At 44.0% G+C, this 14,726-nt stretch overlaps 1 long non-coding RNA gene across 1 annotated transcript in view; it reads right to left on the bottom strand.

The window, feature by feature from the left end:
* The window catches only part of LOC125441432, a 63,508-nt gene extending 58,838 nt beyond the window's left edge, over positions 1-4,670 (bottom strand). Inside the window, exons 1-2 of the long non-coding RNA XR_007245859.1 lie at positions 4,588-4,670; positions 1,457-1,574 (exon numbers count right to left, since the gene is read on the bottom strand). This is a non-coding gene — a long non-coding RNA (uncharacterized LOC125441432). The remainder of the gene's footprint in view (positions 1-1,456; positions 1,575-4,587) is intronic.
* Positions 4,671-14,726: the final 10,056 nt, after the last annotated feature.

The following is a 14,726-nucleotide window of genomic DNA, read 5'->3' as shown; positions in this document are numbered from 1 at the left end:
ATCAGCAGTGCGATGTGGCGGCCAAGAAAGCCAATGCGATTCTGGGCTATATCAATTGGAGTATAGATTGAGGGATGTAATTGTACCTCTTTGTTCTGCATTGGTTCACCTGGAATATTGTGTACAGTTCTGGGCACCGCAATTCAAGAAGGATATTGTCAAGTTGGAACAGGTCCAGAGGTAAGTTTGGTTTCAGAATTCCTTCAGTGGCCCAATATTTATAGCTCTAATATACAAAACTCTCAAAGGAGCGTGTATTTGTAATATTTCTTTGAGTACACAAGACAGCTGCAGTCTCGGAAGAACCAGAGTCAAATATTACTAATACACACTCCTTTGAGAGTTTTGTAAAAGTGGTTTCGCTGCATAAACATTCTTTTGTGACAGATGACCCTTGCTGGATTATGACACATGGATCTTGTTCACACAGAACTGCTCTAACCATTCAGACCGTAGTCAACATCAGAACCTGGGCTGAAAATAATGGAACTGAATCAGCAGTGGGGCAGAGCTTTTGGTAGGCTCAGACAAGACAAAATTTCTGGGCGCTTTCTGGAAATCCCTTCTTACCTCCTGCTTGGCGCTGGTCTCACATTTCTCAGCTTTATTTGCATGCTGATAAGACACATAGATTTTGTCCGGCCAGCATCTGTCTAGACAGTAGGAACAAATGCAGCCCCACTGGGACCAATCTGTATCAGCCTAAGGACCATGTCCAATAATGGCTAGGTCAGGAAGTCCTTAACTGCAGACTCAGGGAATTAAGTCTGTTGTCATCGCCTCTTAATTAAAAATAGCAGGAACCTGCTTGAATTCCATTGCTGCAGCAAAGCCTATTTGTCATCTGTCCCCTCCATGACAACAAACAATTCTAAACACTTCTCAGGAAGAAGAAGCAACACTTAAAAGAAAGGAAACAAGAAAGGGAAAGAGACGCTTAATACATAAAGGAAGGTGCATACTGTAGTTAGGTAACAGGGATCCCGATGGTCCAGGTTAGCTCAATTTTGCTAAGTTTCAGAAGCTTAGCAGGATTGGTTCTGGTCCTGGAAGACCACCAAGGAAGTCCAGGGTTGCTATGGAGAGGCAAGCAATGGAGAACCATTTCTGTTCAGCTCTTGCCTTGACATGGATGGCCCAGGCTAGCCGGACCTCCTTAGATCTCAGAAGCCAAGGAGGCATCGCCCCAGTTAGTACTTTGATGGGAGACCACCAAGGAAGTCCAGGGTTGCTATGCAGAGGCAGGCAATGGAAAACCATCTCTGTTCAGCTCTTGCCTTTAAAACCCTATGGGGTTCCCATAAATCGGCTGCAACACTTTCCACCCCTGTCACACACCATCCCAAACGCTAAAATTTAATCCACATATAGTTCAAAGTACTTGGATTTCCTAAGGTATCTGAAAGGAACACATTATGTTATGTCATACATTCAAAACTCCGACCATGAAATTTACCTCAGAATAGAAGACAGCGCTCTGATGCAGAGCCCGCAAAACCATGCATGGGCTAGTTGCAGGTGTTCTGTTACTTCTTCCTCACAGTAGAATCAGCCTCCAGGTATGAACTCCAGTACTATCCAGGAACAGGGATATAAAATTAATTTAAAAGTATTACAATCTTCTAAAACCAGAGGTTTACCCTCTGTTTTCCAGTCATTTCCCATCACTTGTATTAGTACAACTAATAAAATGTTAGCACGCTAGTTGTTGCCTAGGTAGGAAGCTGTGTATCAAGGAAATTCAATTACACACAAACAAGGTGGTACTCAGATTGCCACATTCAAAATGATAGGCCCCACTGATTTGGCTGCACAGATCTTTTGTGAATGAGAACGCAAAGGCCCAGACATTCCAGGCACATCGCTAGATGTGCATCCCTGTGGGTGAGCTGTGGATAATTGTTTCCTAGTATTTCTATAATTAATTTTAAACAATGATAACAGTTAAAAAGCAGACCACCCGCCCTAAGACATTTCACTAGAACAGTGTTCTCAACCTGTGGTTCGTGACCCCTTTGGGGGTCGAACAATCCTTTCACAGGGGTTGCCTAAGACTTTGTGCATCAGTGTTCTCCATCTGTAAAATGGATAAATGTTAGGGTTGGGGGTCACCACAACACGAGGAACTGTATTAAAGGGTCGCGGCATTAGGAAGGTTGAGAACCACTGCACTAGAGCAAGATCTGAGTTCTGTATAAATGTTTGAGAGTCAAAACTCCCTTCATCAGATATGTATCTGATAAAGGAAGTTGTGACTCTCCAGAGATTATACCTTGAACATTTTTAAGATTCTACAGGACTCAAATCTTGGTTCGAAGAATGCTCTGAAGAAGGCTGAGTCCTGACCTTGACAGCACAGAACAGCCAGATTCCACCAGACCTTGCAAGCTAAGCAGGATTAGCCCTGGTTAGTATTTCGATGGGAGACCACCAAGGTATATCAGGGTCACTACACAGAGGCAAGTAATGGCAAACCACCTCTGAATGTGTCTTGCCTTGGAAACCTTGTGGGGTCACCATAAATTGGCTATGACTTGAAAGAAAACGAACAAGATTATGACTCAGAAAGGGCTTGAAAAAAATTGTGTGTTGCATTGGCAAGATTGCAGTCTGTTGAGACACTCACATGACCAGCTTCGCAGATCAATATCAATTGCAATATTGTCTCCAACCATGCATTCCTATGTTTACAAAAAACGTTAAGAAAGCCTCTGAGGAAGCAAATTTACATTAGTGTATCCTTTCAACTGCTGCAGGAAGTCATTGGTGGGTTCCTTTAAAATAGCATTGGGAGTCATTGGAAGCTGACCTCCACATGCACTCAAAAGACACACTCACAAGGAAAACAGATCCTGGTTACAGAAGGGTACACAAAGATCCTGTCACCTCCCCAGGCAACTAACTGCACATCCATACCAGGGCCTTCAAGTCTTTAGGACCCATGAACAAACTCTGATGGGAGGGTCTGCTGTGCAGGACTCACAAAAAAGAATGGGAGCAGTACAATAGCTGGACTGAGGCCCTTTCCACACATGCAGAATAATGCACTTACAATCCACTTTCAATGCATTTTGCAGCTGGATTTTTCTGTGGGGAATAGCAAAACCCACTTGCAAACAATTGTGAAAGATCACTGAAAGTGCATTATTCTGTATTTGCGGAAGGGGTCTAAAACAGAGGAGGAGCTAAAAGGAAGAGGGAAAGGAGGCAGGGGACAGCTGCGGTAAGGCAGAGCACAAAGACTAAGGAGAAGCAAGAGGGGGAGCAATGCAGGCTGGGAAAGGAAGTGACAACGTACTGTCCAGATTGCCACCATTTTGTGCGCATAGTAAATAAAGAGCGCTTTGTGCCCATGCCAGTGCTGAGGCATTGTTTCATGTCTTTATTTTTTTAAAAACCTGGTCTTGCAACCATAAATAATGTAAATAAACTTACTGATAAATAAGGCTGATATAAATTCGCAGACAACACTGCCCAGGGGGAGTGATTTGGGGGAAGGGGAATACCACTCATGCTACCCAAAGATTGAATTATTTGAGAAGGATTTTTTTAAAAAAGTGCAACCTTTATAAAATTGACAATGAGTTGTGCATCTAGGCTAGGCTGCAGATTTGAGCCACATTTCCTTTGGGATCAAATCTCAGTTCAAACTGTTAAGAAACAGGCAGGAACCTTCCAGTGCAGCTGAGTTGGGGACACAGGAAGGGGGGGCACACACAAGGTTATTTTCTGCTGTTGCTAAGACTGCTTTCCCCCCTCCCCCCTGCATTGCTTTTATCTTGCCCAATCATGCCGCTTCTCCTCTCCATTGGCTCCCTACCTGTATCGAATGATCGTGACAGGTTTTCATTCCCTTCACAGCATTGGCTGATATCTGCAGCCTATTATCAGGGGAAAGCAAATCAGATAGCTAATCAATAGTTGGCAAAGGCTGTGAGATGCTCCATTTGCATTAAGCCTCTCACCGTCTGGGCTTCTGCATCTGAGATATGCATCGTATTAGCCTACAACAAGATGGAGCACCTCCTGCCACCACTCAGCCATGCAAGTGTGAAGAGATAGCTGGCTCTGATATCAGAGCAGCGCGGTGGAGCAAAGCCATATCCATCAAGGCCTAAAATGGCTGCCCGTCACATATAATCAGCATTTGGAAGGACTGCGCCAAGACTCCTTAGCAAAAAAATCAAAACTACTCCCATAGAAACATTCCTTCTGCTTCACCCACAGAGTTCCTTGATTGCTTTCTGTAAGCAGGAACCTCCACCTCAGTTTTTAAGGAATGAGCAGGGCCACCCACCCTGAGACATTTAACCAGACCTATCAAAGAGCAAGATTTGAGTCCAGTATCATCTTAAAGACAAACAAGATTTCCAGAGTAGGAGGAGAGTTTGGATTCATATCCTGCCTTTCTCTCCTGTCAGGAGATTCAAGACAGCTTACAAACTCCTTCCCCTTCCTCTCCCCTCAACAGACACCTTGTAAGGTAGGTAGATCAGAGCAGACAGTGATCAATTGAGGTTCAAGAGATTCTCAGCCAGGATACGGTGTCCCATCAGCTGATGGGATAAGCTTCCTCATTGCTTTTACCTGGAAAACACTTTATCTGCTGGTATGGAAAGGCATAAGTGGTCAACCAGATGCAGGCATCAGTTTTCTGAAGCAATGGCCTGTGTAAACAAGAAAAGTGAATGCAATAAATTGCCCTTCTCTTAAAACAAACATCAATACATGCTCGGAAAGCATGAGTTCTAGCTGAGAATATGAGATGACAAAATAAAAACTGTTTCCTTCCCACACTGAGAAACACACAGGAATCCAGCTTTGATTGACACTGGCACAAGAAAGGAAGATATCTTCATTACCAGTGATGTGACTGACTAAATGAGGTTTGGCATGTTGGGATGATGGACAACATTTCTACTTATAAATATACAAGGATATGGAAATTGTGACCTTCTACATCAAGTGGACACTTAGTCTTTATGCCATGAGCATTGGCACAAACATCACATATATTGTAAGGTACAGAAACAGATCTTAGATGTGATTGAAAAAGAATTTAGCTTATACCTGAAACTGGATTTAGAGAATTACAGTAGGGGCTAACAAGAATGATAGGAAACTATCACCTTATAGTAACATATGGAAGGAAAAATGTTCATGTGGCATAACATTTATTTTAACATTATGGTTTATTAATTTTTAAAAATATCTAGCCCCAAACCAGTATTACTGTAGGTTCCGCGAAGCATATTATTCAATCAGTAGATGTTAATGTGTAATTCTCTAGAAATAGCAGGAAATTCTTGGGGCTCTCCATATCAAAGGAAGTGTCAAAGGGCATTTTATCAAGCAAGACTAAAGGCCTGCCCTCATGTTACAAGTGGCACTTGGAATCAGGCTGTCTGGGTCAAGTTTTTCCATCTTAACATGGGTGCTAAAATCTGCCACAACCAATTACTGGACTGGGCTTTTCTCACTAGCAGCAGTCAAAGGCATAGCAAAAAGGAAGGAAACAGCCAGTCCCACAATACAGAGGCAGGCTGCAGGTTGCAGACTCAACAAGAATGTGTATTTTATCACTCGCTCTCCCACAACAGATTGACCCTACCTGCATGTTTCAGAGAGCATCATGACACCCAGATTTGAATCATAGAACCATAGAGATGGAAGAGACCACAAGGGCCATCACATCCAAGCCCTTCCACGCAGGAACGCACAAAGCACTCCTGACATATGTTCATCCAGCCTCTGCTAAAAAACCTCCAAAGAAGAATACTCTACCAGTGAATTCCACTGATAGTCAGAAAGTTCTTCCTAATTTTTAGGTGAAATCTCTTTTCCTGCACCTTGAATCTGTTACTCTGTGTCTTAGTCTCTGAGGCAGCAGAAAACAAGCTTGCTCCCTCTTCGACATGGCACCACTTCAAATATTTAAACATAGCTAAACATACCTTAACCTTCCCTTCTCCAGACTAAACATCCCCAGCTCCCTAAGCCTCTCTTCATAGGGCATGGATTCCAGACCTTTGACCATTTTGGTTGCCCTCCTCTGGACATGTTCCAGCTTGTCAATATCCTTCTTGAATTGTGGTGCCCAGAACTGATCGGGAGGTGAGGTCTGACCAATGCAGAGTCGAGTGGTACAATTACTTCCCTTGATCTAGACACTATACTCTTATTGATGCATCCCATTTAGTTATGCAGTTGACTGTATATGCCAAGCCCACCCAACAGAGGCTATTTGGGAATAGGTAGCTGAAGATCTTGTAACCCCCATGCTCAGAATGGGTTGATCCAGTAAGGGGTGGAGACTCAAAGCAGCAAGAGGCTGCAGACCTCATGTAGTTTGGAGGAGACAAGGCTACCAGACTTGGACCTTGATTTGTATAAGCCCTTAACACCTTGTTAAGGTAACTGCAATGTTGTTGGGAACTACTGGGAAGGTGGTAGTTTATTTTTGCTGTGTTGTAAATGTTGGAGTTTATTGTTTCAGGTTTTTTAATGTTTGTAATGGGTGAGAGGTTCTCCTGGAAACCTTCATCATGTTGAATCCTGTTCACCAAGCCCCTGGAGTCTTCAGGAGCCAACCCACTTGCAAAGAAGAATTGGACTTGGCAGTATCAGTAGACTGTAAATATGAGGACTTGAAAATGCAACCTGAACAGGACCTTGAAGTGTGATGTTAAATGTTGATGTTTGATGTTATATGTTAAGAAAGTAAACCATTTTGTTTTTAAAATTTGTTGTTGCAAACTCATTCCAAGTTCTGCCCCACAGAACCCACAGATAGAGGTTACAATCTCTCAGAATTATAACTAACCTCCAGACTACAGATGTGAGGTCCCCTGGACAAAATGGCTGCTTTGGAGGGTGGACTCCATGGCATCACAACAAACCAGATTTCCAGACTGGCCAAAGACTTCCCAAATCAGAAGTCTTTCAAATGTGGTTGGGAATGAAGGAGCATGCAAGCTGAACAAGAAACCAGGTTTGTGAATGTAGTGAGCAAAATTCTGTCGGTTTGTATTGTCTGAATGCCATTCTTTCATTGTGTGACACTGGAATGTCCAGGTTGCTTCCCCCATTTCACGCCCATCGGCCCTGGCTGACGGCAAGCTGCTTACCTGCTCACAATCGGTGCTTTTTCCATGCACTGTTTGCTTTGGTTTAGCCCCACTTTTCCAACCATGCATTTCTCATTGCCACAGATCAATGCTCCCCACAAACTCCAAGGCAGGTTTTTTTTTTTTTGGCAATTAACAGGCCAGACATATCTAAATAAACTGGGACGTGATGACTTTATGGTCAAGGCTGTGATGCCGAGGTCTTGATGAATGCAGACTCTTAAAAGGAAACCAAACAAAAATAAGCCTGACTAACAAGTCTCTAGACTCGTTCTTTCAGGATGATAGATTGACGAAACATAGACTTTTTATAACTCTGAAAACCAAAATAAGCCACTGACCTAGCTGCGGTGGCATGCTAGACAATCGTGGCTCTATCTAGGCCTTACCAAATGGGAGCAGTTTGTGGGAGAGCGGGATGGGATTATTTTCAGTCTTGCGCTAACTCCATCGGGGTGGAGCAATAGGCCGAGCGCATCAGGCCTAAGAAACAAGAAGCCACAGTTCTTTGGTTTTATTTAATAAAAAACAAAAACCAGGACAACTTAGAGGCTGGCTTCAAATGGCTTTCTAATCTGGGGGGGGGGTGGTGGTGGGATCCTTCTATTTGTATATAAAGTCTCTTTTTCGATTGAATTGTGATGAGGTTTTTCTGGACTCCTAAATGAAATACAGGTGGTTAATAGTTAATAGCAAAGCAGCCCCCTCATTAGGGGCTGGGAAATTCCTGGAGATTTGTGGGGGAGCAACTTGGGGAGGGGTGGGTTTGGGGAAGGAAGGGACCTCAGCAGGATATAATGCCAAAGAGTCCATCCTCTCAAGTTGTCATTTTCTCCAGGGGAACTGGTCTCTGTAGCCTGGAGATCAGCTGTAATCCTGAGGGATCTCCAGATCCTAGCTGAAGGTTGTCCCTCATTGTAACAATCCAACGGTGACTTTGATCTGTTTGTCTCATTTTTGTCCCACTGTACCACCAAGAGGCCGCTTCTCTGTTTGGGATCCACTCTTGCAGATCTGGGAGTGGACTCTCAGGGAGGACCTTCAAGAAGCTTCCACACATCTGGAAAGGGCGTGCTGAACCACCATTTGCAAGCTGACCCCTCACTAGACCTGCCCAGGGATGCCCCAGTTTTCATTTAGATGGTAAACCTCTGTCTGGGCTGTCCTACATCAGACTGCCAGCGGGGTCTGCATAGCTGATTATTCCTGCAAATTGCCTCCATTCAGAAAACTGGAATGTGAAGGGGAAAGGATTCTGGAATAGCTTTTGTGTCCCTGATATGCTGGTTTTCTATGTGTGAGAAATAGTCTGGATAGAGGAATAGGCACTTTCATTTGCACACTGGTATAGCCCAGACACAGGTTCACCACCTCAGGGAGAAAAATAAAATAGGAGTGCAGTGGTACTTTACAGTAGTGCTTCTCAGAGCTCACACAATGAGATGTATTTATGCTCCAAAGCATCTGATGAAGTCAGCTCTAAAGGATAGAATGCCATAAAATCCATGCTCCAAATCTTCAGGTTAATTCTAGAAGAGCTTGTGCTGCCACACAAGAGTGGCGACCCTATCAGTAAGATACCATTGGCATTCTGCTTAATTTTCCTGCCGTGGTCTAACACAGTGGCCCATTTGGAATTATTTATTTATTCATTTTTAGCCCACCCTATGCCTGAAGGTCTCAGAGTGAGTTACAACACAAGATAAAAATCATAACATATCAATACACTTACAACTTACCAAAATGCACAAAACTTATTAAAATTAATAAAAACCTGTTTAAAAATTAATAAAACCTATTTAAAAATTCATATTACCAAATGGGGGAAACCATCTCTTCAGTCAAAGACCAGGGAAAAAAGAAGAAGAAGAAGAAGAAGAAGAAGAAGAAGAAGAAGAAGAAGAAGAAGAAGAAGAAGAAGAAGAAGAAGAAGAAGAAGGTTTATATCCCCGCTCTCTCTCCTGTAAGGAGACTCAAAGGGCTTTACAATCTCCTTTCCGTTCCCCCCCCCCGCCCCAACAAACACCCTGTGAGGTGGATGGAGCTGAGAGAGCTCCGAAGAACTGTGACTAGCCCAAGGTCCCCCAGCTGGCATGTGCTGGAGGGCACAGGCTAATCTGGTCCACAGCTCAAGTGGCAGAGTGGGGAATCAAACCCGGTTCTCCAGATTGGAGTGTGCCTGCTCTTAACCACTACACCATGCTGGCTTTTCATAAACTGGGATTGTCTGGCTGTACATACAGCTTGAAGTCCCATCCCAAGGTAAACAACATCTCTGCTGCATGGTGACAGCATTCCATACAACCAAATGCACTAAACCTCTAGATGCAATAGCGTTTGGACATGCTTCACCGCGGTTCCTGCTGTTTCAGCACTCATCGTTTTATATGCATACTGTGCCTTAAATATGCTCAGCCTCTCCGATGGCGCGACGCCTGACAAAACTTACCCCGAGCATACTAATGCCATGTCAGATCAAATGCTTAACAACAGAAATGTTATCCACACCGCATGAAGCCTCAGCGTGACCTCTCACTCGTACTCTCTAGGACACTGGCGCTCATGCCAGAAAGGCGGGGAGGGAGGAAAACGTTCCCAAATCAAAAGAAAGGTTGGGATATGCCAAGCCTTGCAGCTGCCAAAATACTACAGTATGGCAGCAGGCACCATGTCAAATCCCCAAGGCCATCTCATTGTTTGCAATAAAATAAACATGGGTATTATTTGTATGTACACAGACATTATCTAGCCAAGCTTGTGGGGAAAAAATGAACCGTAAAAAAATGAGCCTGTCATATTGGAAGCCACTGTTGCTCAGGGGGGGAAAATGGCGGACACCCAAAAGAGAACAACCCTGGTTGGCCAAGTGTTATTGACTAAAAAACAAAACACAGAGGTGGAATTCTAAGATTTAGTACTTTATTATTTATATGAGAAACCTTAGGAGAAATGTTTTGTGGATTTGTTTTCTGGTCCTGATCAGCAATTTGGTTATGAATTCATGGGGGGGGGGGCGAGGGGCGGGGAAGCGGTCTGTATATGCATTCAGGCCAGGTCTATCTTAATTGCAATTCCTTCAGTATCTGAAATTCACTTCAGGTGGTGGCCCTGTAGGTTACATGCTTGTGTTTGGTTGCACTGCCTTAGGGGTTTTGGAGTTTCAAGACTAGAATGCACACACTGTCTGATACTGTAAAACAGGGGTGTCAAACTTGCGGCCCTCCAGATGTTCATGAACTACAATTCCCATCAGTCCCTCCCAACATGAACATTGGTTGATGGGAATTGTAGTTCATGAACATCTGGAGGGCCGCAAATTTGACACCTGTGCTGTAAAAGGATCAAAATGCCATAATAAAATATCAGGAGAATACATAATACACATTTTATATATTGGATTATTGCAGATTCTACACGAGAAAAGTGGTTTCTATCACATCCACTGAGATCCATGAGCTGGTCTTCTGGAAAGTGACTTTTCCTTACCCCATGGAGAAGCAATGATGTTCCTATGTTGTTAACTGTCCTGCCCAATTCGTTTTTCCTATGTAGAATGAGCATTTATTTAAAAATCTTGGTTCATTCCTGCTTTTCCACTAACAAAATATGCAGTACAGTCAACAAGTACCTTGACAATCCTATCCCCAAGCTCATGTTTGCTGTATTTCACATTATTAAAGTTGATTCTCAGGCAAAGTTAGGTGGAACCTTTTGGTTCAGAATCTTAATTACATCAGTTTCTAAATTAATAAGGAGCTTTGAATTCCACAGTGATTTCTGAACATACCTCGGCACACCTTAAGCAATGTTACTAGTGTGTACCTGGACCTAGAGGCCATGTCTTGGTTGACGCAGCTCACGTGGTCACTCCTGGAGTCTAGTAACGCAGATTAAAACATTTAGGTCATATGTAGTAAAACATCTTAAGAACTAGGACTGCAAAATTATGTCAATTATTTTTTCCCCATAGTAAATGCAAAGCAAGTTGTTGAAGCATCAGAACTACCAAGAGCAATTATCTCGTGGAGCACGTGGCTCCCAGAGTTGATCTTATTGTTTAATATTTTTTTAAAAGAGCTGCTTAATAAATGGGGGCTAATTAAAATGTTGAGAGAGAGAGAGAGAGAGACAGAGACAGAGAGAGAGAGAGAGAGAGAAGTCTGTCATAATTGAATAAGTAGAATAATGTGGGGGGAACATGTGTTTAAACATACTTCCTGGCACAGTGTGCACTCTTAGCTGTGTGCTGCCAACACACGCTGGGCTGATTCATTGTTACTCTGTTTACTGTGATGGTTGAGAACCTTGTTAATTAATGGGGGCTTAGGTGAGGTAGGGGGAGAGTCAAAGACTCAAGAGGAGATCAAGCCGTTCCCACCTGCCGAGGAGACCGATGCTTCTACTTTCCATTAATGATAGCCAAAGTGACATCCGTTTGGGAAGCCACAAGAATTGGCAACACCCAAGTTTGTGATAAGCTTTCCAAAAGCAACTGGAGCACAGTGCCTGAGGAGGAGGAGGAGGAGGAGGAGGAGGAGGAGGAGGAGGAGGAGGAGGAGAAGGAGAAGAAGAAGAAGAGGAGGAGGAGGAGGAGGAGGAGGAGGAGGAGGATTAATACCACCTTTCTTCTCCTGCTATGAGCTCCCACAAACCTTCACTCATCATTGCTGAAAGCTCTTCTTTGTTATCCATAGGAGCAGTTTTCTGTGAAATAGCATGTCTTAAAATGTCTTCAAAAGCCAACCATGGTTAAAAACTGACAATTACAACATTAAAAAAAATTATGAAAGTTCAGTACAACAAATGCTTGAGGCCATAGTTGCTACATGTTTACTTTGACCTGTTCCTTGGACTCCAGTTTTCGTATCCCAGAAGACACAGTCATGGTTGCAATATTTAGGAGTCTCAATAAACTCAATAACTTGACTCTCCCCAGAAAAGAAAAAAAATACCAGCACTAAAGTATAAAAACTTGTAAGAGAGTAGGACCATCCACAGGACCAATTGAGTAGAAACCTAAAGAACTGGAAACAAGGCTATGACAGAGCTTTTCACCTGGCTTTCTAACTTAACCACTTACTAACTTAAGTACACAGTGGCATAGTGGTTAAAAGCAGGTGCACTCTAATCTGGGTTTGATTCTTTGCTCAGCCGCTTGAGCTGTGGAGACTTATCTGGGGAAATAGATTAGCCTGTGCACTCCAACACGCACCAGCTGGGTGACCTTGGGCTAGTCACAGATCTTCTGAGCTCTCTCAGCCCCACCCACCTCACAGGGTGTTTGTTGTGGGTGAGGAAGGGAAAGGAAATTGTAAAGCCCCTTTGAGTCTCCTTACAGGAGAAAAAAGGGGTGGGGTATAAATCCAAACTCTTCTTCTTCTTTCTAAGGGATTTTAGAAAAGCCGAGAAGAACTCCAACCATATCTGCAGGCTGAAATAGTATAGCTCAGACACAGATCAACCACTTCAGTAAGACTTGAGAACTTCAAGGATCTGGATAGTTTCAGATTGGTTGGCTTGCCTCTCAAGAATTCTACTATCTCTGCTGAACTTTTTCTAAAGCAGGACATTGAGGGCAATTGGAGGTGGTCCTCTTTGGGCAAAACACCTGAAGAAATTCCAAGAGGAGTCCATTTCAGTAAGGTTTGTCCCATTTCTCAAGTTTGTTTCTCGGGTCAATTGCAAGAGGCATGCATGGTTTCTGGCTCTGCCTATTTGTTTTTATAAAAGACATTTGGCAGATAGCAATAGGTCAGCTGCAAACTGGTCATTCCAAACACTTCATTATCTACATTTACTGTAAATCTACATCATGTTAAGACTGTGTAAACAGCACTTATGCTTATCCAAACATCTCATCATCTGCCCATTTTGGATGCTCTGGGACTAGTTGTTAACTTGCGGTGCATATCGCTCATTAACGGAAACATCTCTCTAAGTCCACAGCCGACATTACGTGTGTCCAGCAGAGGGCGATCACACACCTGCACACCAATTGGTCACAATTCCTTCACACCAGTCTTTAGATAAGCCAGCTATTGATGGCTGTGCAATCTGTGTCTTGCCTAGCCAATCATCTGCTAACATTAGGCACCTGGTACCTGCCAGAAAGCACATTATTATTATTATTATTATTTATTAAACTTGCTATACCGCCCTATCCCCGGAGGGCTCAGGGCGGTGAACAACATAAAATCATACAAAAAACATAAAAATCTTAAAACAGGTACATTCTACAATAGGGCCCGCGAGACCCATATACCACCCTCTTCCAAAAATGAGGAGGGGTCCCAATGATGTTAGGGGACCCTACTAGCAGGGGGGGGGGCATTATCGGCGGCTGGACTCTCCAAAGGCCCGGTGGAATAATTCGGTTTTACAGGCCCTGCGGAACTCTCCAAGGTCCCGCAGGGCCCGAATAGCTGGTGGTAATGTGTTCCACCAGGCCGGTGCCAGGGCTGTGAAGGCCCTGGCCCGTGTGGAGGCCAGCCGCGTCATCAAGGGGCCAGGGATCTCCAGTAGATTCGCCTCTGCTGATCGCAGAGCCGGGACATATGGGGACATATGGGGTAATGCGGTCCCGAAGGTACGAGGGTCCCGGGCCGCGTAAGGCCTTAAAGGTCAACACCCACACCTTGAACATGATTCGGAACATGATGAAGTTCTCCTGTGAGCAGGTTTGATACTCTTGATTCAGTTTTTGCAAAAAAAAATTGTACCACAACAGGCAGACTACAGAGGAACCAGAATGCACAAGATTTATAAGTGGCCAGCACAAATCACCCGATTGTGTGTATGCCCGATAGAGTTCTACCCCCTCCCCGCCCTCCGTACAGTGCCACTAATCTAGCTGGTAGGAAATGAGTTAAATTGACAGCTAAATCACATAGATCAGTCATAAAGAAGCCGCTGCGTTTTTAAAAAATCCTGCTATGCAAGATTTTCTTAGTAAAATTCATGGCTTCTTGGATCTCTCTGGATCAGCAGGTTTTTCACACATGCGCAGTTTGGTGGGAGGTGGGGGGGAAGGCCAGTGTCAATCCGTTCTCAAGGATTTGAGTTACTCAGTGCAAACAAAATAGATGCAGAGATTGGCTCATATCTGATCACCACAGCAAAAGTGATGTTTAACTGTCAAACACACTAATCTCTGAGTTATGGCAGTGGGAGCATGTGAACTCTGCTAGATCTGACCCAGGCTAACTTAATCTCATCAGATCTTGGAAGTGAAGCCACATTCGCCCTGGACAGTACTTGGCCAGGAAACTACCAAGGAAGAGCAAGATACGGGCCACAGCAAACTTCTTCTGTTTGGTGTTTGCATTGAAAACTCTATGGGGTTTCCTTGAGCCAGCTGTGACTTGATGAAGCCTTCTACTCCCTCTACCACCAGCGGTGTTAAACTCTTTAACATTTTGGATGCAAGAGACATACAACCCAATCAAAACCCACCCTGCTGCCTCCCAGAGGACTTACTGGTGGTGCAGGGAGCTCAGAAAAGGCCTCACCCCACCCTGCCAGAAAGCCCCATAGGGCTAACAGGACTCGCAAGTCCAAGGGCAGGGGCACAGTGCTTCTAGACCTCAGTCCCGGGAGGGT

This window comes from Sphaerodactylus townsendi, linkage group LG12 (genome assembly GCF_021028975.2).
Source record: "Sphaerodactylus townsendi isolate TG3544 linkage group LG12, MPM_Stown_v2.3, whole genome shotgun sequence".
NCBI lineage: Eukaryota > Metazoa > Chordata > Lepidosauria > Squamata > Sphaerodactylidae > Sphaerodactylus > Sphaerodactylus townsendi.
This window is presented reverse-complemented; position numbering and strand designations above follow the sequence as displayed.